Source organism: Leuciscus leuciscus, assembly GCF_965113295.1.
Source record: "Leuciscus leuciscus genome assembly, chromosome: 6".
NCBI lineage: Eukaryota > Metazoa > Chordata > Actinopteri > Cypriniformes > Leuciscidae > Leuciscus > Leuciscus leuciscus.
In genome coordinates this window covers 32,809,440-32,835,951 of record NC_138730.1, presented here as the reverse complement: position 1 = coordinate 32,835,951, position 26,512 = coordinate 32,809,440, and the positions used below count along the sequence as shown (strand labels likewise).

Sequence of the window (26,512 nt, the reverse complement as noted above, 5' to 3'; positions counted from 1 at the left end):
ACAAATCAGAGAAGGGCGTTAAACCAGTTGAATAGGTACTTACTGCTCCTTTAAGATGGAAGGAACTCTCGCGTGGTGAGTGTGAGCAGATGAGGAGCGCGAACATGAGTGCGTGGGATCGACGACGCTGAAAATAGATTAGCACTGCGCTGTGGATATCAGTTACGTTAATCTTTGTTTACACTTGCTACAACCATTCAGCGAGCTATCCAGCCCTACTTTTTAAAGCGTTACAGCATGTTGCGTTGCAGACTGCTGTACATGTATCGGCAGATTAAGAAAACGACCACTTCGCCAGAGTCACCATTTGATCTTTACCGCTGATGAAGGGAGCAGAAGAGCAAGTTTATACTTACCGGAATGGAGTTTAATCATAGTAATGACTAATGAGGACATGTAAACAGTGGCCGCTGGAAGCGCCTACCAACGTAAAAGCCTTGAAAGTGGAACTTGAACTTGAAAAACCCTGTGATGAGATCGTCTCTCATGAGATTTAAAGCCGCCACGTCCTTGTTTCCTACACAAGCATGTCGCACTCGCGCACCGCGAAAGTTGCTGAGATCAAATCAACGATATTACTTGTGTTGTTATGATTGGAATCGGAACGCCGGTGTCGGTTTCTGCTAACTGTACTGGAGCGACGGCATCTGCGAACTCAGACATGTGTAAGCGCTGCCCTTTTAAGCTACGGTAAATGATATGATTGGATAGATGGGGAGGTAATTAATGACGCGAACGATTGAGTCTTCCTGGCAGAACTTGCGCTAGCTTCATTTCTTTTAAGCGACTGCATCTCTCAGCACCACTCCTATTGAGTTACTGGCTCTGCTGGTCGTACGAATTCGTATGAATTGGTCGTGAGATGTGGTCTTGTGCCCACAGTGACAGGAAACACTAGAACACTGTACAAAAACCTTTCCTTATCTTATTTAGTGAAAGAAGAAAGATACACAGAGACTAAGAGAGCTGAGATTATAGGTCAATAATTTGATAAATATATCTAATGAATCCAAGTCTACAGGAGCAAAACTGAAAGTAAAAAAAAAAGTTAAATCAATGTGACATTAAAAGTGTATTAAGTTGTATAATATTGTTAATTTTTGTTAAAAGTCCCAAAAAAGTAGCCTGTAGTTTATATAACGTACCACAAGATGGCAGTGTTCTCAGACAATAACTAAAAGAACTGCAACATTAAACAACATAATTGAATTAACAGAATTCATGATGTTGCTCAGAGAGGAGGGACTCAGTATTCACAGATCTGACATGATCTAATCGTGTCTGAAAGAGCGATTCAGTCTGACTCTTCTCACAGTGAACACTTGAACAATGGATCTTCATTCAGTTATTCTGTTCTTTGCCTCAGCAGGTGTGTTTATTTGTTTTGTTTTTTATATCAATGAATTTTATTTCTTAATTTTATTTAAAACCTCTCACTAAAAAGTTACAAATTTACTTTTACAAATGTTTCTTTTTCAGCTGCTGTTTTTGGAAATGTCATCAAACCAAACAAAACTGATGTTGTTTTTGAGGAGGGCTCAAGTGTTACATTATCCTGTAGTTTTTCTGCCTCTGGAGGTTCAGATTATCTCTTCTGGTATCGTCAGTATGGAAGATCAAAACCTGAATATATTGTGCACACATTTGGGAGTGCAACAGAAGCTCGGGTGGCTGATGTAGATCCAAGATTCACTGTTGAAGTTGAAAAAAAGGAACAAAACCATGTGTATCTGAAGATCTCCTCTGCTACAGTATCAGACTCTGCTCTGTATTACTGCACTCTGCAGCCCACAGTTACAGGAAACACATCAGCTCTATACAAAAACCTGTTATAATGAGAGACGAGAGAGAAACACAGAGACAGAGATAATTACAGTGAGAAAAAAAGTAACTGCAAATAACAACAATATGTATGTCAGAGAAATAATGGAAACTGGTAGCTACCAAAATCAAAATGTAGAAAGTCATTGTGAATCGTTGGCAATATAAAGATGAAACACATTAAAACCCTACAATATTATCTACTGTCCAGTTGACAAATCAATTTAGAATATCCTGTAATTCAAGAAACTGTCAAAAACATTAAAATATCTCAAATGATTCTCATGTAATATATAGCGTTTACATTCATATGGAGCTCTTGCTTGTTCCAAATTATTTAATACATATAAGTTAATTAACTTTATATCTAGAAAGTCATTTGTTTAATGGTATGATCAGTAAATTGTTCTATGTTCATGAGAAATGAGAGGAAATTAGTCAGACATATATACCTAAGCCATGCCTTTATAAATCAGGAAATACTCCCATTGCATGCACTCTATATGCACCATCATGGTCATCACTATCATGTTTGCACACATTCAAACAGCGGAACTCCATCAAGACAGTTTAATTTACATTCTTCTCATGTTGTGTGTTATATACAAAATTCTGTGATATTTAAAATACAATCATAAACAGCAGCAGGAAGTTCAGTCAGCAGGAAGTTCAGTGAGGAGGAAGTTCCTGTGTGTGTTTCTGTGTGATCTTCAGTGACTTACAGCTCAGAGAACTGAGAGCCTCAACAGAGAACTGAACTGATCTGATTCAACATGGACAGATGCCTCATCCTTATTCTCATTGTGGGAACAGGTACATTATTTACTGAGTAATGGATGAAACTTTGTGCATAAATTATTACAGTTTGTTTGACAACCTCAAACACCAAATCTATTGCTATATATATATACAGCCCGTTCTCATACCCAAATCGTCACTTTTTCGTCACTTTCAACCATGCTTCAATATCCGACGCACAAAGCACCCTTTAGCGTCCATATGAGACGCATAACCCTACCACATACCTAAACCTACCCATAACCGAAGCGTCACATATGGACGCTAAAGGGTGCTTTGTGCGTCGGATATTGAAGCATGGTTGAAAGTGACGAAAAAGTGACGATTTGGGGTGAGAATGTGTTGCAGCATATTGTAAAAAGTGCTCTGAAATGTGTTTGCAATAGTATTTGTCAACCTTGCTTTAACAAATCCATGTGCATATTGTTGACAGGTTTGGTGACTGGAGACAACATCGAGCCAGATAAAGGGACAGAAAAAAACTCTAAAGAAACAGAAACTGTCAAGCTGAGCTGCTCATATAGTACAAGTAGTGAATATGTTTGGCTTTACTGGTACAGACAGTATCCAAACAAAGAACCGCAGTATTTTATTATACAAAGGCACGATCCTGGAGTGCTGATAAACCAACGTCGACTGCATCACAAACTGAACTCACTATTACTGATGTACATCTGTCAGATTCAGCTCTCTATATTGTGCTCTGAGAGTTGGAGCCCAGTGATACAAAACATAAAACATGTCGTACAAAAACCTGAAGATCTTTTCACTTTGAACGAATCTAGTAAAAACCACAATCACAACCACAATATTCAGCATGAATGTACACAACATGTAATAAAAACATGGTAACACCTGTGTTGATGGCTATTATAAAACATCAGAGAAACAGTAACAATAAGTTCAGACATAATTTTGTAGTTCCTTTAATGCACAGTCTCAAAGCACCTTAATTAATTATAACATTTTAATTATCATTAATTCATTATTAATAATTAGTCCTTTTCCATTCAATTATTATTATTTGAATGTGGAAATAATGTAAAAAATGCAGGCAGAAAATTTGTTTTGATTTCATGAGCAGAAAAGTATTTCTTTGTCCACCACAAGAGAGGAAAAAATAAACTATGAGCCAAATGAGAGGGAGGAGTCAAATAAAGCTCCTCAAGCAGACACTAGTGTAGATCAAGTGCTCTTGCTCATTACAGTATTTACAGTCATTGTATCACATAGATCAGGGGTGAGAATAAGATCTAGATTTAGATGAGACTTAATTAAAATAAGATCAGAAAGATGACACACTGGATTCAAAAAATTATCATTGTTTTCATATATGTCTGGGGTAAGTGTTTTGTGATTAATTATTTTTAATTCCCTTCCAAGTTATTCTGAATGTTAATTATATATCTTTCCTGATGTTGTTCATGATTTGGTTTTACAGGAATAGAATCGCAGGACAATGTTGAGCAGAATATAAGAGTTCAAACTGCTTATGAAAGTGGAGCTGTAATAATCAACTGTACATATCAAACCCAGTTCTCGCCGACACTCTTTTGGTACCAGCAAAAAGCAAACGGAGTTCCTAAATATATGCTGAACAGAGTTGGTAAAAGTGGAGATGAAGACAAAGAGTTCAAAGACAGATTTAATGCACAAATCGACACATCTTCAAAATCATTTCCTTTGATGATCCAGGATGTGTGTGTGTCTGACTCTGCTGTGTATTACTGTGCTCTGACGACCACTGTGACTCAAACACACTCAATGCTCATACAAAAACCTTCAAATATAAATATATTGTCATCATGCAGTAGCTACAGATAGCCAGTAGAGGGAGATCAGCAGCATTTGCTGATATGTGGGCGCTGAGATTTCACACTCTTTGTCAGGAACTTATTATAAAAACCACACACTGAATGCAACCAAACTTCTCCTGTCTCATTAAGAAGTAAACGGTATAATAAATGCATGTGTCCCACTTGAAGATTTTTTAGTTATTCATCAGAATCTGTAAACAACATTCACAAGTTGACTTCTAGCCCGAAATAAAGGTAAACAGCTGGACGGCTGGTGTGATGATTGACAGGACAGAATGATCAGGCTCCCCCAAAACTTACATTTAGACCCTCATTATACACATGTGGTTAAGTCTAACAGCTTTATCTCTACCTTTCTTTCCATGTGTTCTTCAAAATGTGTTAAAATGCCACATGCTTATGCAACAAAACAAGAAGCTGTGTTTTTCTCAGGCAAACACAGGTGTTCAACTGTTTTCTTAATGTCTTAAACATGAATAGATTTCATGTTTAAGAGATGTAGAGAAACTTGGAAAATTAACATTTCATTTAATACAGCAAACATTTTCAGAATAAATCTTTTCAGAATAAAAGCCTAGACTAAATTGCAATATAACATAAAACACAAACATGAGCGTAATTGGATTCTGTTTTTGTTACTCAGTGTGAATGACGGCTCAAAAGGAGGGAATTCACAGATCTGACATGATGTAATTATGTCTGACAGAGACAGTCAGACTCTAACTCACAATAATCTACTGTGTATACTTTTTATTTTTCAGATGCTTTTTTTTTTAAATGTCATCGAACCAGGGAATGCAGACATTTTTGAGAAGGAGGGTTAGGCTTTTATATTGTCCTGCATTTATTCCTCTTCAACTTCAGATAATCTCCACTGGTACTGGACGATCAGAACCATGAATTTATTGTACTCATCTACAGTAATGCAAAAGAAGCTCAGGTGTCTGATGTAGATCCAAGGTCGTTGGTCAGAGATGAATAAAAATAGATCCAAACGCAACGACGACAGACAACTGAACAAGACAAAACACAGGGCTTAAATAGACAGAGAAGTGATCAAAGAAACGAGACACAGCGACATGACTAACAAGATAATGATGAAGCGGAGACAGGAATACAGACACACAGGGAAACATGAACTGAACACAGAGAAAACTAATCTAGAAACAGACATGAACAGAACTGATCAAAAACAAACTCTAAACATGAACAAACACACACAAAACATGACAACAGGATGGCAGAGTACACATAAATTCACATAGAGAAACATATAGTATACATTTATAATGTAATAATAATAAAATTGTAGTTATATAATAGAAAAATAACTATAGAAATTAAAATGTATTAAAAATATTTACAAAAACATGAGCTGAATCTCAGCCAAGACGGTTTAAAATGGGCTGCTCTTCAGATTGTCCAATATTGCTTGTGTATAATCATTTTATACACAAAATTCTATAATAGTGCAATTATTAAAAAATACAAACAAATATTATACAGAATACAGAATACAACATATGGATGAAAGTGAACAGCAGCAGGAAGTTCAGTGAGGAGGAAGTTCCTGTGTGTGTTTCTGTGTGATCTTCAGTGACTTACAGCTCAGAGAACTGAGAGCCTCAACAGAGAACTGAGCTGATCTGATTCAACATGGACAGATGCCTCATACTTATTCTCATTGTGGGAACAGGTACATTAATTATTAAATAATTAATGAAATTCTGTACATAAATATTTACTTTGTTTTTAATTCTCAAACCCTAAAGGCAAAATTTATTTTACTTTAGTAATTTGTATTCCTGTAAAACATGATTTGAAATGTGTTTGCAAAAGTATTTTGTCAATTTTGCTTTCACAAATCAAAAACATTGTTTTTAACTGTTGACAGGTTTGGTGACTGGAGACAACATTGAGCCAGATAAAGGGACAGAAAAAAACTCTAAAGAAACAGAAACTGTCAAGCTGAGCTGCTCATATAGTTCAAGTAGTGAATATGTTCTGCTTTACTGGTACAGACAGTATCCAAACAAAGAACCGCAGTATTTATTATACAAAGGTGCACGATCCTGGAGTGATAATGAAGACACCCCTGACCCTCGGTTTCAGTCGACTGCATCACAAACATCCACTGAACTCACTATTACTGATGTACGTCTGTCAGATTCAGCTCTCTATTATTGTGCTCTGAGAGTTGGAGCCCAGTGATACAAAACATGAAACCTGTCGTACAAAAACCTGAAGCTCTTTTCACTTTGAACGAATCTAGTAAAAACCACAATCACAACCCCAATCTAATGTAATAAAATATGTGGTAACACCTGTGTGAGGTTGAATTAGGCCTGTTATAAAACTTAAAAGAAACAACAAAATGTTCAGGATATCACGTTTCATGAGGTTCCTTTCAGTGCACATCTTAATTTCTACTTCTTTAATTACTACTATATTTCAATCATTATGACTAAGGAGATTACCTTGACAAAACTTTTAGTTACAGTTTTTTTTATTCGCTTTGGTACTATTTTCACAAGTAATGTGTACATTTTCAAAACTCTTAGTACAAAAATCCAAACTGATCACACTTGTAACACAGCTAGTCATTCTTTCAAAACCTGATCTCATGCTTTCATTACAGTTATACACTTTTCAGTCCACATAATCATTGTTTCAAACACAAGATTATTGTAATATGTAATGAGATCATTTGGTTTAATCACAGAAACACAACAGTATGATCTTCTTTCAATTTAGTACTTTTAACAATCAGTTCATTCAACAGCAAACAATGCAAGATACATGTTTCAAATCACAGTTGTTGCTGAAATAATTACAGTATTTCAGGCTACAGTTGCCACAGAAGTAATTGAATCCATAATGGTTTGTAATAGTATCTATCCAGTGTGTTATCAAAAGGTGTGATGAAGTACAGCCATGAGGTTCTGTGCTAACAGAGTTTGCTGGCAATACAGTAAATTATTTCACTCTATACCATTTGACTGAATCTATACTGTAGTGGACCTTTACAGATGAAGGTTGAGTTACAGTAATTCGGCAGTCGCTACCATGGTAATCTGTTCATAGTATTGCATAGATGGAAATGTATTTAAAATACAAATACAAAATACTGTGTGGAAACATTTATTTAAATACAAATACAAAATACTGTGTGAAAAAAATTATTTAAATAAAAGTGCTGTATTTTGTATTTTGAAAATACACAAAATACATGTGAAATTGGCCATCCAGTGCAGGTACAGGTCACAGTGAATGAAGAAACTACATAGGCCTACTGACTTTTCATTCCTAACCTCATCTCTTCTTTCTTTCTTTCTTTCTTTCTTTCTTTCTTTCTTTCTTTCTTTCTTTCTTTCTGGCAATTACAAATAAACTTCTGCAAAATAGCAGCCATTTATATACTAATTTCTGGTTACATTGTAGTCTATTACACTATTAAAAAATTCATACTGCATGTAAAACTGTGGGAATCTTTTCTGCTATCTAGCAAAGAATATGGATGGGCGATATGACCAAAATCACAAAATCTGTTTTGATTCCACAGCATAAACTGAATTTCAAACTCTTTTGAGTTTTTTTTTTCTTTCTTTTTTTGCAGGTAGTCCAATGCTTTTTAAGTAATTTTTTGTTTATTTTATATAAAGTTTATTTGTTTCTATAAGTTTATTAAAATTAGAAAGTGTACCTAAAATTTAAAATTAGGATTAATTTAGATTCATTTGACACTATTTACCCCTTTTTTATTATTATTTTTTATGTACAATAAAACTAAAAGCTGAAGATGTTTGTGGTGTATCATTCATCAGTGCTTCTTTTTTCACTCCAACGTTCCAATAATTCCTGCCCACTAAAAGCTGCACGGATAAATTTGCTTACCCCACAAATAGGTCCATCTATGTAAACTATTTAGAAAAAGTTCCATCAATTCAAACTTTATATCATCGTTATATGTAGTGTCATATCACCCAGCCCTAACATGCAGTAATGCTTTAAACACATTTGACAAGCTAGTTGATAAAAATCAACAACTGGTCAAGACTGATTGGCTTACGCTATTTTCCCACTTGTCTGTGCTCATTTATTCTTTCATGTTAACTGAATTGAATAATGCACTATTTTAACTTTAATCAACAAGTAGAATTGATCATGACATTCTCACCTTATAAAAAAAAAGAAAGAAAAAAATCGCTGATCCAATGCTGAGCTAGTGAATGTCTGAACTAGTTGATGCACAAAATCAATACCCTGATAAAGAGGTTGACGGGCAAAAAGTATTTTATGTATTTTGAAAATACAAAAATACTCATCTTAAATGTATTTAAATACAGATTACATTTGATTTTTTCCAAAGGCTTTAAAATACAAAATACGTATTTTAAATACATGTATCTGAAATACTGCCCATCCCTGCATACATACTGTAATGCAAAATGCTGTATTTGCTGCCGTCTGTCTCCCTTCTACTGATGCATCTCTGATCAATGTTTCCTCTCCCTTATACTCTATTCTGCTTTACAGCATTTGCACAAATGGCAAATCTCTCTCTCTCTCTCTCTCTCTCTCTCTCTCTCTCACTCACACACACACACACACACACACACACACACACACACACACACACACACACACACACACACACATCGTGGTGGTTATTATCTATAAATCACTTATGTAAAAAGAATTCATTACATTTGGTTATCCATATCAGAAATTGCAAACAAGTTCTATAGAAACTGTGTATTGAATCAATATCTATAGAAATCTATAGGTGTACCAAATAATTCATTGATTAACCATTAGATCAGTTGGATTAAATAATGTATTAAACTGAACAAGAAGAGATGCAAATCAAAAGTTTGATAGTAAGAGCTTTATGAAAGGCAGTGACTGTGAATGAAACATTTATGTAGATGAAACACTTATTTTGTGTTGTGAAAAGGATACTTTGTGATTTTGAGTATTGTACTTACACAATTGAAAACATGATGAAATGATTGAAAAAAGTGCACTTTTGATGATCTGTTGTGATATTAGCACTAAGAGTTTGGAAAATGTACACCTAACTTGTGAAAATAGTACCAAAGCGAATAAAAAAAACTGTAAACGTACAGTATGTAATTTTTTTTTCGCCGCTAGGGGTCGCTAACCTCTTACGATAACAAAGGCGTAGTTTGATGACTCAACATTTGCTAAGAATTATGGATTTTGTCGTCAACGTCAAGCCGACTGATCTAATAATGTTTATGGATGACTGAATACATCGATGCTTTTATCATGACTGTGATATGAAGCAGTTCGGGATTGCTAAGAGACAGCTATCAGCTCCACACGCGACGCGAGTCCCGCGGATAGATATAAAAGGAATATGGACATTTCATTCTACCGAACTACACGCAAGTACAGAATTACTACTCACAGCTCAGTTTATTAGACAAATGAAACTTGTGAGGTAACGCAGCGCTGTTTCACTTGGTCTAACATTACACTATCACACTAAACTGCATTTAAATGTGTTGAAATGTATATGTTAGTTTGTCTGTATGAGACTAGCAGTAAGCTAGATCAACATTAGAATAACATACAGATCATATTCTAACATTTTATCATTGTTGAACTATATAACATTGATTAGTTTTATGTAAATGTGCTCACCTGTTTAATAAAGTACATGTAGGAGCGGTCGAAGTCTCGGGCGTGGAGCTCTCGTTTATATACGTTACTGTCTATGGGAGCTCTAGGCATCTCGAAAACACCGCGCTGATATTGATTCTCGTTTTAGTTCTCCTTTTTTATCCAAAGTCTGCTTGCCATGGTCCATAATGTTTGAACGAAACAACAACAGCGTGCGAACTACATTATCCACGTCTGTCGCCTTGGTTACTATCAGAGGGCTCTGGTTACCATGGCAGTACGAGCGGAAACCAGGGACAACACGGATATGACGCCATTGACTGCGACAAAACGGAAATAAAGAAACATGCCGTGTCTTCGAATTAAATTAAAATTTCTCCTGGTTTGAAAGTTGTTGGAAACAGTCGGGATAATGTAAGTACACAACTAAAAAAAAATATATAACATAGATATAGTGATTTTTGCTATTTTTAAAGCAAAAAATTACATATTGTGCATTTAACATTTGGTTTACATAAACAATAATATTATTGGTTATTCTTGACCATTAAATGTCTCACACTGAAAAACTAACAGAACATTGTCTTGCTCGAATAGAATTCAAACTTCTCCGCAGCAAAATGTGTTTTCTACATTCATATGTGACCATATAATTATTTTTTTTACAAATTTAAATAAAATTAATATATACATATTTTAGTACAGTTAAAAAGTTAGATAAAGATAAAGATAAAGGTAAAGATAAAAACTTTAAAAGTCAAACAGGAGCTGCCATCACTGTTTTTTAAATCTACAAAAACAATGTAATTTCAGAAGTTGGCCACAGTGTGGCATAATCTGTGATGTTGGTGGGAAATATTAATTTAAACTCCCACTGTGTGTGTAACATCTGCAAACATGTGTGCACTGGAATATTTATTAGACTGTTATAATCTATGTTAATCTGGATGAGGAATTTATTTTTAATGGCTGCAGTTCTCGGCATGTAACAACAGATTTGAACTTATGAAGCGCCGGTTTCAGTTACTCAGATAAGCGGACTGATATACAGCGTTGATGGATGATAGTTGTTCTGTGCAGTGTTAGTTTTCTTTGCAAGCTGTAAGTTATTTTGATTTGTGTAAGTAGATCGTGTGTGACTCCTAGTGGTGAAAAATGGTATTGCGCTGCTTAACAGAACGCAACAGGAAGCACGTAGATTAATAGAAGAAGAGACTCGTTCCGTGATCTGTGTTTTGGATGCACGTCATTGTTGCTGTCTAATCCTTGGAGTAGTTACGATCGTAAGTTATTCATTTTATATTGAAAATAACTGTAATAGCATGCTGTTGGTTTAATTAAAGGCTAGTCGTTATTAGAATGTTTAGAAATTGATGTTTGATAATGAAAGCTAGCGCGATCTAACGGCTAATATACAAGTGAAGTTGTTCTTCCCTTTATTTTCTCCAAACACATGTTTTAAGATTATAAGGCATATCGGTTGTTTATTTAGTTGTTTAAATGTGTTAATGGATGTTTGAATGTGAACAATATCCATGACATTTTGTGGATTACTTTGTAATTTGTATTTTTTGTGTGTTTCCTTTAGTTTTACAAGTAAAGTAAAGTGTGCATCACATAAGCACAAAGAAGAACGTGTGATGGAGCTTTATTTCTGTTAGCTATCTGTCAGCGCTCGGTTCAAAACACCACTGCCAGGACAGAATAGTAAAAGATCGACTGCACGGCGGGTGAAGACAACCAAACACAGTTTCATCCAACTTACAGTCAGTACTACAATAACAAGATGGAGGAGTCACATACTCAAAAGAAAGCAGAGGAAGCTGACCAAGCGCTAGAAGCAAAATCACGGTCAAGCAGATCACATCGTTCAAGTAGATCTTCAGCTAGATCTTCAAGTAGATCTTCAGCGGCTGCGACCACTGCAAGAGCTAAAGCAGCAGCATGCAAAGTAAAAGCTTCTTATGCAGAGAAGGAAGCCATCATGATGAGAGAAAAAGCTCAAATCGAAGAGGATCAACAGAAAACGCTAGCTGTAACAGCACGCAGAAAAGCAGAGGTTGAGGCTGATTTATATGTGTTAAAAATGCAGAAAGAAGCTGAAGCAGCATCCACAGAGGCAGAAGTTTACGAAGCAGTAATTTATGGAGAAAATGGAGCAAGTGTCGACCTAGAAAAAGAATCATACATTTCAAGCAAATCTGAACGCACCAGAGAGTATGTGCAGAAACACTCACAGCTACAAAATGCTCCTAATCTTAATCCTAATTTACGACAAGCAAGTGAGAACTCAAGTTATGTGACGCGGAGCTACGTTGCAGGCTCACTTAGTTCTCTCCCTCCAATGGTGAAGGAGGAGTCGAACGCTGAGACAGTTCCTATGAGGCAGGAACAAACAATTCAACACAACTACCATTGTTCTCCTAGAAATGTAAAAATAGAGCCGTTTGATAGAGCTGATGAAGTAAGGAGTCAAAACTATCCTGTAAGAACGCCACGTGAGTCAGGCCTGCCCTCTCAAGTCTCTGCTGAGTGCTTTACTCCAACACCACCACAAGCGAAAGACTTCGCCACATATCTGTTGAAAAAAGAAATGGTGAGTTCTGGCCTGTTCCAATTTGACGACTGTCCAGAAAATTACTGGGCGTGGAAAACATCTTTTCAAGCTGTAACCAGTGAACTCAGTGTAACAAGCAGAGAGGAGATTGACCTTCTCATCAGATGGCTTGGTCCTGATTCGTCTATGCATGCCAAACGAATTAAAGCAGTTCATGTCAATAATCCTGCCATAGGTGTAAAAATGATATGGCGTCGCCTTGAAGACTGCTACGGGTGTCCAGAGGTCATCGAGCAAGCAATGTTGAGGAGACTTGAGGCTTTTCCTCACATCACAAACAAAGACACCTATCGTCTGAGAGACCTTGGAGACTTGTTGCTTGAACTGCAATCTGCAAAGGAGAGTGGACGTTTACCTGGACTCACTTACTTGGACACAGCGAGGGGAGTCAACCCTATCGTAGAAAAACTCCCATTTAGTCTGCAAGACAAGTGGATGACACAAGGTTCCAGGTATAAGGAGGACCATAATGTGTATTTTCCTCCATTCAGTTTCTTCGTTGAATTTGTTTGTAGACAAGCAAGAACCAGAAACGATCCTAGTTTTGCACTTGCTTCAACTGGCCGTTTGAACATCACAAGATTCGACGGAGCTGTCAGGTCGAATAACAGGACATCTGTCGTCGTCAAAAAAACTGAAATAATGGCTGCACGACCAAACCAAGACAGAAACTCTGATGAGAATGCAGACCCAGACAAGGTTTGCACCATACACAACAAACCTCATCCACTTCACAAGTGTCGCACCTTTAGAAGCAAACATTTGGACGAACGGAAAGCGCATTTGAAGGAAAAGTCCATCTGTTTTAGATGTTGTGCTTCCGCTAAGCATGTTGCAAGAGACTGCAGAGCATCTATTAAGTGCAGAGAATGTGACAGTGACAGACACATTGCAGCTATGCATCCGGGTCCTGCTCCATGGTCCATTGAAGTGTCTGTATCAACACCAGATCAATTCATGAAACAAACAGATGAGCACGTTGCTGAAATCAACAACAAGTGTACTGAGATTTGCGGGGACGCTAGAAAACCCAAGTCTTGTTCAAAGATCTGTCTTGTAAACGTTTACCCTTCTAATCAACGTGAAAAAGCCAAACGCATTTATGCTGTTCTGGACGAACAGAGCAACAGATCATTAGCAAAATCACAGTTCTTTGATCTGTTCAACATCGTTAGCGGTTCTTCCCCCTATACACTGAAAACGTGTTCAGGCGTAGTGTCCACGGCGGGGAGGAAAATAAGTGGATTCTCAATTGAGTCGCTTGATGGGGAAACCATTGTTGCTCTTCCCCCCTTGATAGAGTGTAATACCTTACCGGATGACAGATCTGAGATTCCTACGCCCGAGGTAGCTTTGCGTTTCCCTCACCTCACTACCGTGTCAGATAAAATCCCACCTCTAGATCCTACCGCTCCTATCCTTCTCCTTTTGGGACGAGACATTCTTAGTGTGCACAAAGTGCGTGAACAGCACAACGGACCTCACAACACGCCTTATGCACAACGCTTGGACTTAGGCTGGGTGATAGTGGGAGAAGTTTGCCTCGATGGGACTCATTGGCAGTCTAGCGTTAACGCTTACAAGACCAACATACTTTCAAATGGACGAACTTCATTCTTCTCTCCATGCACAAAAAGCATCAACATCGTAGAACGGGGTGAGTCACCTCTTTTGTCATATTTGCCTGATCCACCATGTTCTCAATGTTCGAAAGCCAATGAGAGCTACACAAAGAGCTTGAAGGAGAATGTGTTCTTCAGATCTCCAGAGGATGATAAAGCTGCTTTATCTGTGGAGGATAAAGTTTTTCTAGACATAATGGACAAAGAAGTGTACCTTGGTGAGGATAACTATTGGGTGGCGCCGCTTCCATTCCGCTCTCCAAGAATTCAACTCCCAAACAATAAAGAGCAAGCTATGCAGAGGCTGAACTCATTACAGCGTACTCTCCTAAAGAAGCCAAATATGAAAACACATTTCTTTGACTTCATGCAGAAGGTGATTGAAAATGAGCAGGCAGAACCCGCTCCGCCCCTGAAGTCGGGGGAAGAATGTTGGTATTTGCCAATTTTCGGAGTTTACCATCCTCTCAAACCTGACAAAATTCGGGTGGTCTTTGATTCGAGTGCCCAGTGCAGAGGGATATCCCTCAATGATGTTTTACTGAGCGGACCTGACCTTAACAATACTCTGTTGGGTGTACTGTTGCGCTTCCGTAGGGAGAAGATAGCGGTGATGGCGGACATAGAACAGATGTTCTATTGTTTCAAGGTAAAAGAGCAGCATCGCAACTATCTTCGTTTCCTTTGGCACAAAGACAACTGTGCAGAAAAGGAGATCATTGAATACAGAATGACTGTACATGTCTTTGGCAACAGTCCTTCGCCAGCGGTCGCTATTTACGCTCTAAGAAGAGCGGCAGAGCTTGGTGAATCAGAGGGTGGAGGGGACGCCAAGAATTTTGTGTTCCGCAATTTCTATGTTGATGATGGCATCACATCTCTCCCTACTGAAAGAGAAGCAATTGATCTCTTAAAGTGCACACAGACTGTGTTGGCGAAGTCGAGTATAAATCTGCATAAAGTAGCCTCCAACAGTGTTTCGGTTATGGAAGCTTTTCCATCTTGTGAGAGAGCCAAAGATCTCAAGAACTTGGACTTTGAAAAGGACCTGATACCTCTCCAACGCAGCCTCGGCATAAGTTGGGATCTCAAGGCAGACTGCTTTACGTTCAAAGCTTCTCAGGATCACAAACCCTTCACTCGAAGAGGCATCCTTTCTACAGTCAATAGTTTGTATGATCCTCTCGGATTTGTCTGTCCAGTCACCATGCAAGGCAAAGCACTTGTGAGAGAACTTTCAACAACACAACAGGATTGGGACACTATTCTTCCATTAGACAAAAGAGAAAAATGGAAATCATGGACTTCATCTCTAGCCGAACTTGATCAATTGCAAATACCAAGAGCTTATGTCCCAACCTCAGTATGTGGAGCTCAGCGCAGAGAGCTGTGCATTTTCTCAGATGCTTCCACTTTAGCTATTGCTGCAGTAGCATACCTACGAGTAATAGACTTAGATGGACGGCCTCACGTGGGGTTTGTAATGGGAAGATCCAAGTTGGCCCCTTTTCCTGCTCACACTGTTCCACGCCTGGAGCTATGTGCAGCGGTGCTTGCTGTTGAGTTGATGGAACTCATAAAAGGAGAAATTGACACAGAGCTTCACGACATTCATTTCTATACAGACAGTCGTATAGTGCTCGGTTACATTCACAATGTGACACGAAGATTCTACATGTATGTGGCCAATAGGGTTGCACGCATAAGAAAAACTACGGAACCTAGACAATGGCATTACGTCTGTTCTGAACAGAACCCGGCAGATCATGCCACGAGGTTTGTAGCAGCAGCTCACTTGTCCCTTACCAACTGGTTCTCAGGTCCAGGATTCCTCAACGAATGTGGCCCTATAGCATGTAGTGTAGAAGAGTCATATGGGCTTGTCAAAGCAGAAGAGGATGTTGAAATTCACTCTCAAGTGAACACAATGGCAACTAACATCACAGAGCAGTCACTAGGCTCAAGCAGATTCGAACGTTTCTCAAGCTGGAAATCCTTGGTGAGGGCTGTCACTACTCTTACTCACATTGCAAAATCGTTCTCAAAATCTCTGCCTAGCAATATTTGCCGTAAATGGCATCAATGTACCGAAACCTTAGATGTGGAGATATCACAGGCCAAGTCAACTATAATCAAAACTGTGCAGCGAGAAGTGTACAGAGATGAATTTGAAAGCTTGACAAGGTATAATAAAGTCCCTGAGCGTAGCACACTTCAGAGACTTGACCCCTTTATAGACGAGCAAGGTCTGTTAAGAGTCGGGGGTCGCATTCACTCTGCTGACATCTCAGATCCAGAGAAGCATCCCTTGATAATTCCACCCAAACATCACGTGGTTGAGATTTTAATTCAGCATTACCACGATCAAGTGGCTCATCAAGGCCGACATTTTACAGAGGGCGCGATACGCAGTGCTGGCTTGTGGATCGTCAGTGGCAAAAGGCTTATCTCAAATGTCATCCACAAATGTGTGTTATGCAGGAAGTTGAGAGGTAGAATGGAGAGTCAAAAGATGTCTGCTTTGCCCTCAGACAGAGTTTCTGTTGATCCACCTTTCACACACACAGGTCTTGATGTTTTCGGTCCATTCACTGTGGTGACACGCAAGACAAGAGGGCACAGCACTGAGAACAAGCGATGGGCTGTCATATTCAGTTGCTTGAGTACCAGGGCAGTTCACTTGGAGGTGATAGAGTCCCTATCAACGTCAAGCTTCATTTGTGCTCTGCGACGCTTCTTGGCTGTCAGAGGACCGGTGAAACATTTTCGTTCCGACAGAGGGACGAATTTTGTTGGATCAGTGAAGGAACTACAAATTGAGAGTAGCAACTCAGAGCTGAAAGGTTTCTTGCAGGATCAGGGCTGCACTTGGACATTTAATGCTCCGCACTCCTCCCATATGGGAGGAGTGTGGGAAAGAATGATCGGGATAGCCAGACGTATTCTGGAAGCTCTCTTGATGAAAACTCCAACAAGACTCACGCATGAGGTCTTAACAACGTTAATGGCTGAAGTCATGGCTATTATGAATTCACGACCCTTAACCCCAATTTCGACAGATGCAAGCATGCCTCAAGTGCTCTCACCAGCGATGCTCTTAACTCAGAAAGCTAGTGTTGCTCCAGCGCCTCCAGGAAACTTTGAATTAGGTCACCTGCACAAAAATCAATGGCGTCAAGTCCAGATGTTGGCGGATTCATTTTGGAAACGATGGAAACAGGAGTACTTGTCGACCTTGCAACCCAGAAGGAAATGGACTGAAGAGAGAAATAGTATTCAGGAAGGGGACGTTGTCATGTTGAAAGATGGGGAAGCTAAGCGCAGTGAGTGGCCAGTTGGTCTCGTAACAAAGACTGTAGCCTCTTCTGATGGAAAGATTCGTAAGGTTATAGTGAAGACTGCTAAGCAGGGAACTGTCAGAGAATACCTAAGACCTATATGTGACATAGTTTTACTTTTGTCAAGTAATCAGAATACATAGTGGTATAACCTAAGTTATACCAGGTGGGGAGTGTTCTGTGCAGTGTTAGTTTTCTTTGCAAGCTGTAAGTTATTTTGATTTGTGTAAGTAGATCGTGTGTGACTCCTAGTGGTGAAAAATGGTATTGCGCTGCTTAACAGAACGCAACAGGAAGCACGTAGATTAATAGAAGAAGAGACTCGTTCCGTGATCTGTGTTTTGGATGCACGTCATTGTTGCTGTCTAATCCTTGGAGTAGTTACGATCGTAAGTTATTCATTTTATATTGAAAATAACTGTAATAGCATGCTGTTGGTTTAATTAAAGGCTAGTCGTTATTAGAATGTTTAGAAATTGATGTTTGATAATGAAAGCTAGCGCGATCTAACGGCTAATATACAAGTGAAGTTGTTCTTCCCTTTATTTTCTCCAAACACATGTTTTAAGATTATAAGGCATATCGGTTGTTTATTTAGTTGTTTAAATGTGTTAATGGATGTTTGAATGTGAACAATATCCATGACATTTTGTGGATTACTTTGTAATTTGTATTTTTTGTGTGTTTCCTTTAGTTTTACAAGTAAAGTAAAGTGTGCATCACATAAGCACAAAGAAGAACGTGTGATGGAGCTTTATTTCTGTTAGCTATCTGTCAGCGCTCGGTTCAAAACACCACTGCCAGGACAGAATAATAGTACATAAGGAAATATTAGACTGATGCTGAATGCCACGACTAACCAATCAGAATCAAGCGTTCTGAAGCGCAGTGTAATAAGATACTGTACTGTCATTTTCAGTGAATAAAAAGTGATATAAGATAATCAAATACATGGATACATACATACATCCTGAGATTCATTACTATACATTTTTACTATACAAAAAAATGAAGTGATAGTACTACATATTACATAATCTACAGTCGTCATTGGCTAATACTGTAGCACAGGCTCCTCCTAGCAGTCAGATCAAATGACTTGAATGTATTGCTGCTTTAACAGATGCAGAAAGAGGAAGAGGATCACAACATCTTTGCTTTTAGGCAATAGTTGGTCATTTCAATTGTGTATGATGGCACTCTGGAGAAGTGCCATTGTGATCATATTTTTATATATCTGGGGTGAGTAGCACTATCAAACAATGATTCTTTTCTATCTTATATTTAAAATGAATTTTCCTTATGTGTCTACGTGTCCATTCCTTGCAGCCAATGGGCAAATATTTTAATCATATTGTTTCAATTCTATTTCAGGATGTAATTCTCAAGACAAAGTTGATCAGCATAAACAGATTCAATATGCTGTTGAAGGTGATGATGTAACAATCAACTGTACATATCAGACTGCTTACACAAACCCGACTCTCTTCTGGTACCAGCAGAAAGTAAATGAAATCCCCAAGTTCATGCTAAATAAATTCTCTAAAACTGGACAAAATGAGGATGAATTCAAGAAGAGATTTCAAGCAAATCTCAGCAAAACTTCAGTTCCTCTGACAATCCAGGATGTGTGTGTGTCTGACTCTGCTGTGTATTACTGTGCTCTGCAGCCCACTGTGACTCAAACACACTCAACACTCATACAAAAACCCTCACAGTGTAACGGCATAAATTACATCATTATGCAATTTCAATTTATATTAGAATAAATCGCCTAGACTACGACTTCATGTTTAGAAACCTTTTTATCCATAAATTATTATTTTTTATTTAAAGTTTACATTCAGTTTATTATCTAATTTTACATTAGTTATATTTACATTTGCATTAGTCTTCCCTTACTGTTGGTTCTAATTTATTTCATATTGCTCCTACCATTAAAACAATATGAAACACCATGAATCTGGTTATTGTTAAAATCTATTTTGTGAAGATGTGCATGTGTGGAAAGTTATGACAGACCAGAAGAGGGCAATATACACTTAACATTGTCTTCTTTAAAGAGTTAAATTATGAGTTTGGTTAAATGTTTTATAATTTCATCAAATGAATCTAATTTGCAACTGTAATGAATGAGGACTATAATGTCTTGTATAGGTGAAACCCATAGGGCTTTATTACAATAACCAGCAGTATGCTATATAAGCCTACATAAAAATCCACCATATTGGTGGATTTTTTTTGAAGAAGAGAATCTTTATGATTAGATGAGCTTTGATTTTTTTTATGTCTTCTACAGCACAGCATTATAGTATGGTTGTGGTATATTATGGATTCATATGTATATACTTCAGTGTTCATTAACTAATGTTCTCATCCTCTTACACTGACAGAGGTGGAGCCTGTGAGATCTGATATAGAGCGAAGCAAACTAAACTCTCTTTCTCTCTACAGTGCAAACATGACGATCCTTTGTGTTCTGCTTCTGCTAATGTTGATAAAAAGTAAGAGAAATTGACTGATTCTAGACCTGATTTACTGAAATGTATATAATTTATATATTTACCGATTCTAGACATTTAATCACATGCTTTCTTGTTTTTTTTGTTGTTTTTTTACAATGTTTGGAGTTTTAATATTGCTTGAAACTTTTTTAACTGACTTATACATCAGCATGATTCTTTCTTTGGGTAAGTTTGATAAAAAAAAGCTTAATGGTTGTCTTGCAGGAGAGACGTTTGCACAGTCAATAACGCCGCTGGAAAACAAGGTGCTTAAGCTTCTGTTTACCATAATTGATGTGTGTGTTGATGAATGTTTATATGTGAATAAAAGCCTAAATGAAATCTGTTCAGTGTATAAAGCGATAATGTGAACTTTATGAATGAATAAAAAAACACTTATTTAAAAAAAAAGCTTCGCTTCTGTCCTGAAGTATATGAAAAGAGGAGGGACTCCAGGGGCCCTATTTTAACGATCTGAAACGGAAGTATCAAACGCGAAACGCAAATAACTTTGTGGGCGGATCTCGGGCGCTGTTGCTATTATACCGGCGGGATAAATGACTTTTGCGCCCGACGCAAAACTAAAATGGGTTGGTCAGAAGCAGCTACATTACTCAGGTGTGGTTTGGGCGTGACGTGAAATAAACCAATCAGAGCATCATCTCACATTCCCTTAAAAAGCAGGCGCACTTGTTCCATGGCGGATTGCTATTATAACGGCGGATTTGCCAGGCGCACGCCAGGAGCGGTTCACAGCTGAGGAGACCGACGTTCTCGTCAGGGCCGTAAAAGACAGAGAAGTGACATTGTATGGGGATGGGAGAAACCCACTTAACTAGGTTAAGGCGTATAATCATTTTGGTAAATGTGTAAGCTAGATTTATGCCTATTTTTTTCAAATCTTCATGGACACCACAATGATTTCCCTTGTGTGGAATATTTTTCCTTGTAATTATATGGTTTGCAAAAATGAAAACTGCTGCGTCTGTGTGTAGATGAGAGAAGCAAAGTGTATGCGCGTTGTGCACACGCTACATTATGGCCAAGCATACGCCCTTAAAATAGCATCTGAACACGCCACTGAAAACGCGCCACTGACTTTAGACTAGGTTTTCCCTGGTCTGTGGCGGAATTGTTTTCTAAACCTGCAAAATAGCACCAGGGAACGTTTGCGCCGGAACACGCCTCCTCTTTTCGCTGAACCGCCCCGGGAGTGCAAGTTCATTCCCTAATTTACCGACGTGCCTCTGTGGAGGGAAAAGTCCGCTGTTGTCAGGTGCAAGAAAGGAATGATACATGCGTCGGTGTACTAAGTCAATTGCGCTGGGTGCAAGATAGGGCCCCAGATATGACATGATAATCATGACTGAAAGAGACTGTGGATGAAACGATTCAGGCTGACTCTTGTACTATGGATCTTCATTCAGTTATTCTGTTCTGTGTCTCTGGTATGTATATTTATATGGTTGAGTATTTTTTGTTTTATTAAGAAAATATATAAAATTAAATTAAAAGCACCACAAAGCTAACGTAGCTCTTCTTTTCAGCTACTTGGAAATGTCATTAAACCAGACGAAACAAATGTAGTTGCTGAGAAGGATTCAAGCATTGTCCTGTACAAAATAATAATTTTGAAGAATCATTAAAAATGGTGGGGAAAAGAATTATCAAACACAGTTAAATGATATACAATGTACAATATAGCATATGGATGAAAGTGAACAGCAGCAGGAAGTTCAGTGAGGAGGAAGTTCCTGTGTGTGTTTCTGTGTGATCTTCAGTGACTTACAGCTCAGAGAACTGAGAGCCTCAACAGAGAACTGAGCTGATCTGATTCAACATGGACAGATGCCTCATACTTATTCTCATTGTGGGAACAGGTACATTATTTACTGAGTAACTGATGAAACTTTGTGCATAAATTATTACAGTTTGTTTTACAACCTCAAACACCAAATCTATTGATATACAGTATATATATATATATATATTTTTTTTTTGGTAACAAGTGCTGTGAAATGTGTTTGCAATAGTATTTGTCAACCTTGCTTTAACAAATCCTATGTGCTTATTGTTGACAGGTCTGGTGACTGGAGACAACATTGAGCCAGATAAAGGGACAGAAAAAAATTCTAAAGAAACAGAAACTGTCAAGCTGAGCTGCTCATATAGTACAAGTAGTGATTATGTTTATCTTTACTGGTACAGACAGTATCCAAACAAAGAACTGCAATATTTATTATACAAAAATGCACGGTTGGGGAATGGGTAACACACCTCTGATGATCGGTTTCAGTCGACTAAATCACAAACATCCACTGAACTCACTATTACTGCTGTACGTCTGTCAGCTTCAGCTCTCTATTATTGTGCTCTGAGAGTTGGAGCCCAGTGATACAAAACATGAAACATGTCGTACAAAAACTTGAATCTATTTTCACTTTTATCTTATCTAGAAAAACCACAATCACAACCACAATATTCAGCATGAATGTACACAACATGTAATAAAAACATGGTAACACCTGTGTTGATGGCTATTATAAAACATCAGAGAAACAGTAACAATAAGTTCAGACATCATTTTGTAGTTCCTTTAATGCACAGTCTCAAAGCACCTTAATGAATTATAACATTTTAATTATCATTAATTCATTATTAATAATTAGTCTTTTTCCATTCAATTATTATTATTTGAATGTGGAAAATGTTAAAAATGCAGGCAGAAAATGAATTTTAATTTCATGAGCAGAAAAGTATTTCTTTGGCCACCACAAGAGAGGAAAAAATAAACTATGAGCCAAATGAGAGGGAGGAGTCAAATAAAGCTCCTCACAGACACTAGTGTAGATCAAGTGCTCTTGCTCATTACAGTATTTACAGTCATTGTATCACATAGATCGGGGGTGAGAATAAGATCTAGATTTAGATGAGAATTAATTAAAATCAGATCAGAAAGATGACACACTGGATTCAAAAAATTATCATTGTTTTCATATATGTCTGGGGTAAGTGTTTTGTGATTAATTATTTTTAATTCCCTTCCAAGTTATTCTGAATGTTAATTATATTTCTTTCCTGATGTTGTTCATGATTTGGTTTTATAGGAATAGAATCGCAGGACAATGTTGAGCAGAATATAAGAGTTCAAACTGCTTATGAAAGTGGAGCTGTAATAATCAACTGTACATATCAAACCCAGTTCTCGCCGACACTCTTTTGGTACCAGCAAAAAGCAAACGGAGTTCCTAAATATATGCTGAACAGAGTTGGTAAAAGTGGAGATGAAGACAAAGAGTTCAAAGACAGATTTAATGCACATATCGACACATCTTCAAAATCATTTCCTTTGATGATCCAGGATGTGAGTGTGTCTGACTCTGCTGTGTATTACTGTGCTCTGAAGCCCACTGTGACTGAAACACACTCAATGCTCATACAAAAATATGGTAAATATTTTGTCATCATGCAGTAGCTACAGATAGCCAGTAGAGGGAGATCAGCAGCATTTACTGATATGTGGGCGCTGAGATTTCACACTCTTTGTCAGGAACTTATTATAAAAACCACACACTGAATGCAACCAAACTTCTCCTGTCTCATTAAGAAGTAAACGGTATAATAAATGCATGTGTCCCACTTGAAGATTTTTTTAGTTATTCATCAGAATCTGTAAACATTCACAAGTTGACTTCTAGCCCGAAATAAAGGTAAACAGCTGGACGGCTGGTGTGATGATTGACAGGACAGAATGATCAGGCTCCCCCAAACTTACATTTAGACCCTCATTATACACACGTGGTTAAGTCTAACAGCTTTATCTCTACCTTTCTTTCCATGTGCTCCTCAAAATTTGTTAAAATGCCACATGCTTATGCAACAAAACAAGAAGTTGTGTTGTTCTCAGGCAAACACAGGTGTTCAACTGTTTTCTTACTGTCTTAAACATGAATAGACTTCATGTTTAATAGATGTAGAGAAACTTGGAAAATTAACATTTCATTTAATACAACAAACATTTTTCAGAATAATTGTTGTCTTTTTTAAAATCTCAGATATAGTATTCTGATTCATTAAAGGGATAGTTCACTTTGAAATTCATTTTTGGTATGTTTTAGCTTACCTCAAGGGCATCCAAGATGTAGGTGTCTTTTTTTCCGCGGTAGTTTCAATTTTGATATTTTTAGGTCAAACCGTTCTTGTCTGTCAGTCATATAATGCAGGTCTATGGTCACGGTCTCAAAACACAAGCACAGAGTCCAAATTAAAACAATTCCCCGTCGTCCAAATTAAACAATTCCCCATCGTAAGTACACATTGATGGCCTGAGACACGAAACGAGCGGTTTGTGTGAGAAAACGAACAGTATTTATATCGTTTTTACCTCTTATACGCAGACATGTCCGAGTGATCTGATCTGACGTGTACGCAGACTGGTGCATAGATATATACACTAGATGTCACCTTAAAGACATTCGTTCCAATGAACTGCCGTAGACAAAGCGACATCTAGTGTATATATATCTATGCACCAGTCTGCGTACACGTCACACACCAGGATGCGCGAGCGCCCTCAGATCACTTGGACGTGGCTGCGTATAAGAGCTAAAAACTATATAAATACTGTTCGTTTTCTCACACAAACCGCTCGTTTCGTGTCTTAGGCCATCAATGTGTACTTACGATGGGGAATTGTTTCATTTGGACGACGGGGAATTGTTTTAATTTGGACACTGTGCTTGTGTTTTGAGACCGTGACCATAGACCTGCATTATCTGACTGACAGACAAGAACGGTTTGACCTAAAAATATCAAAATTGAAACTACCGCGGAAAAAAAGACACCTACATCTTGGATGCCCTTGAGGTAAGCTAAAACATACCAAAAATGAATTTCAAAGTGAACTATCCCTTTAAATGCAATGGAAACTGAGAGAAACTGGGACTGATCAAACTGCAGGAGAAATTTTTTTGCAGGACTTTAGGTTTATACATAAACCTAGACTAAATTGCAATATAACATAAAACACAAACATGAGCGTAATTGGATTCTGTTTTTGTTACTCAGTGTGAATGACGGCTCAAAAGGAGGGAATTCACAGATCTGACATGATGTAATTATGTCTGACAGAGACAGTCAGACTCTAACTCACAATAATCTACTGTGTACTTTTTATTTTTCAGATGCTGTCTTTGGAAATATCATCGAACCAGGGAATGCAGAGATTTTTGAGAAGGAGGGTTAGATTTTATATTGTCCTGCATTTATTCCTCTTCAACTTCAGATTATCTCCACTTGTAACGTATGGAAGATCATAACCATGAATTTCTTCTTGCAAAAGCTCAGGTGTCTGATGTAGATCCAAGGTCAGAAATGAAGAAAAATAGATCCAAACGCAACGACGACAGACAACTGAACAAGACAAAACACAGGGCTTAAATAGACAGAGAAGTGATCAAAGAAACGAGACACAGCGACATGACTAACAAGATAATGATGAAGCGGTGACAGGAATACAGACACACAGGGAAACATGAACTGAACACAGATAAAACTAATCTAGAAACAGACATGAACAGAACTGATCAAAAACAAACTCTAAACATGAACAAACACAAAACATGACAACAGGATGGCAGAGTACACATAAATTCACATAGAGAAACATATAGTATACATTTATAGTGTAATATTAAAGGGGTGGTAAAACACGATTTCACTTTTCTAACTTTAGTTAGTGTGTAATGTTGCTGTTTGAGCATAAACAACATCTGCAAAGTTACAACTTTCAAAGTTTAAAGCAAAGGGAGATATTTGCTTTTAAAGAAATCAATTTCTAAGAACTACAAAAAACGGCCAGTAGGGACTACACCACATTCCTGCGGGCTTGCTGACATCACTAAGCCCAATATTTACATAAACCCCTCCTCCGATGAAGGATTCGCACAACGGCTAGTCCTGAAAGAGGGAGCAGTTCCAACTTTAAAAAACAGAAAATGTTTACGGGCCACAACCTGTAAATATGATTTATTTTTCGTCGTTGTGTTTTCCTTTGATAGTTCGTATTGTTAATTGTACGTTGTAGCAAGGAAGTAAACGAAGGACAACGCTGTTTGGCTCCACAAACCAGTTTGTTAAATGCTAACGTTAATTCATACTTATCCGACAAACACATACAAACTTCTGTTTAATATCACCAGCGCAGCGAACTTGGAATGTTCGTGGTTGTTGTCGTTTATGTGATCATTGTAAATTATTCTTTGATTATAGCTTTTATGTATTGTTTATCTACATGCTTGTTTATCTACAGGCATGCTAAACATGGTTTTGTGTTTGATTTGGCTAC

General features: G+C 37.7%; 2 long non-coding RNA genes across 3 annotated transcripts; both read left to right on the top strand.

Annotated features, from left to right (window-relative positions):
* Positions 1-1,236: 1,236 nt before the first annotated feature.
* Positions 1,237-2,101, top strand: LOC309500452. Its single transcript, XR_014206608.1, has 2 exons — positions 1,237-1,369; positions 1,480-2,101. It is a non-coding gene; the product is annotated as an uncharacterized lncRNA (long non-coding RNA).
* Positions 2,102-3,342: 1,241 nt separating this feature from the next.
* LOC309500426 lies at positions 3,343-26,141 on the top strand. Of its 2 annotated transcripts, XR_014206574.1 has the most exons (3): positions 3,709-3,961; positions 4,061-4,317; positions 25,350-26,141. It is a non-coding gene; the product is annotated as an uncharacterized lncRNA (long non-coding RNA). The 2 variants fall into 2 exon arrangements; XR_014206575.1 differs by lacking the exon at positions 25,350-26,141 and having other exon boundaries at positions 3,343-3,961; positions 4,061-4,683.
* The last annotated feature ends 371 nt before the right edge of the window (positions 26,142-26,512 follow it).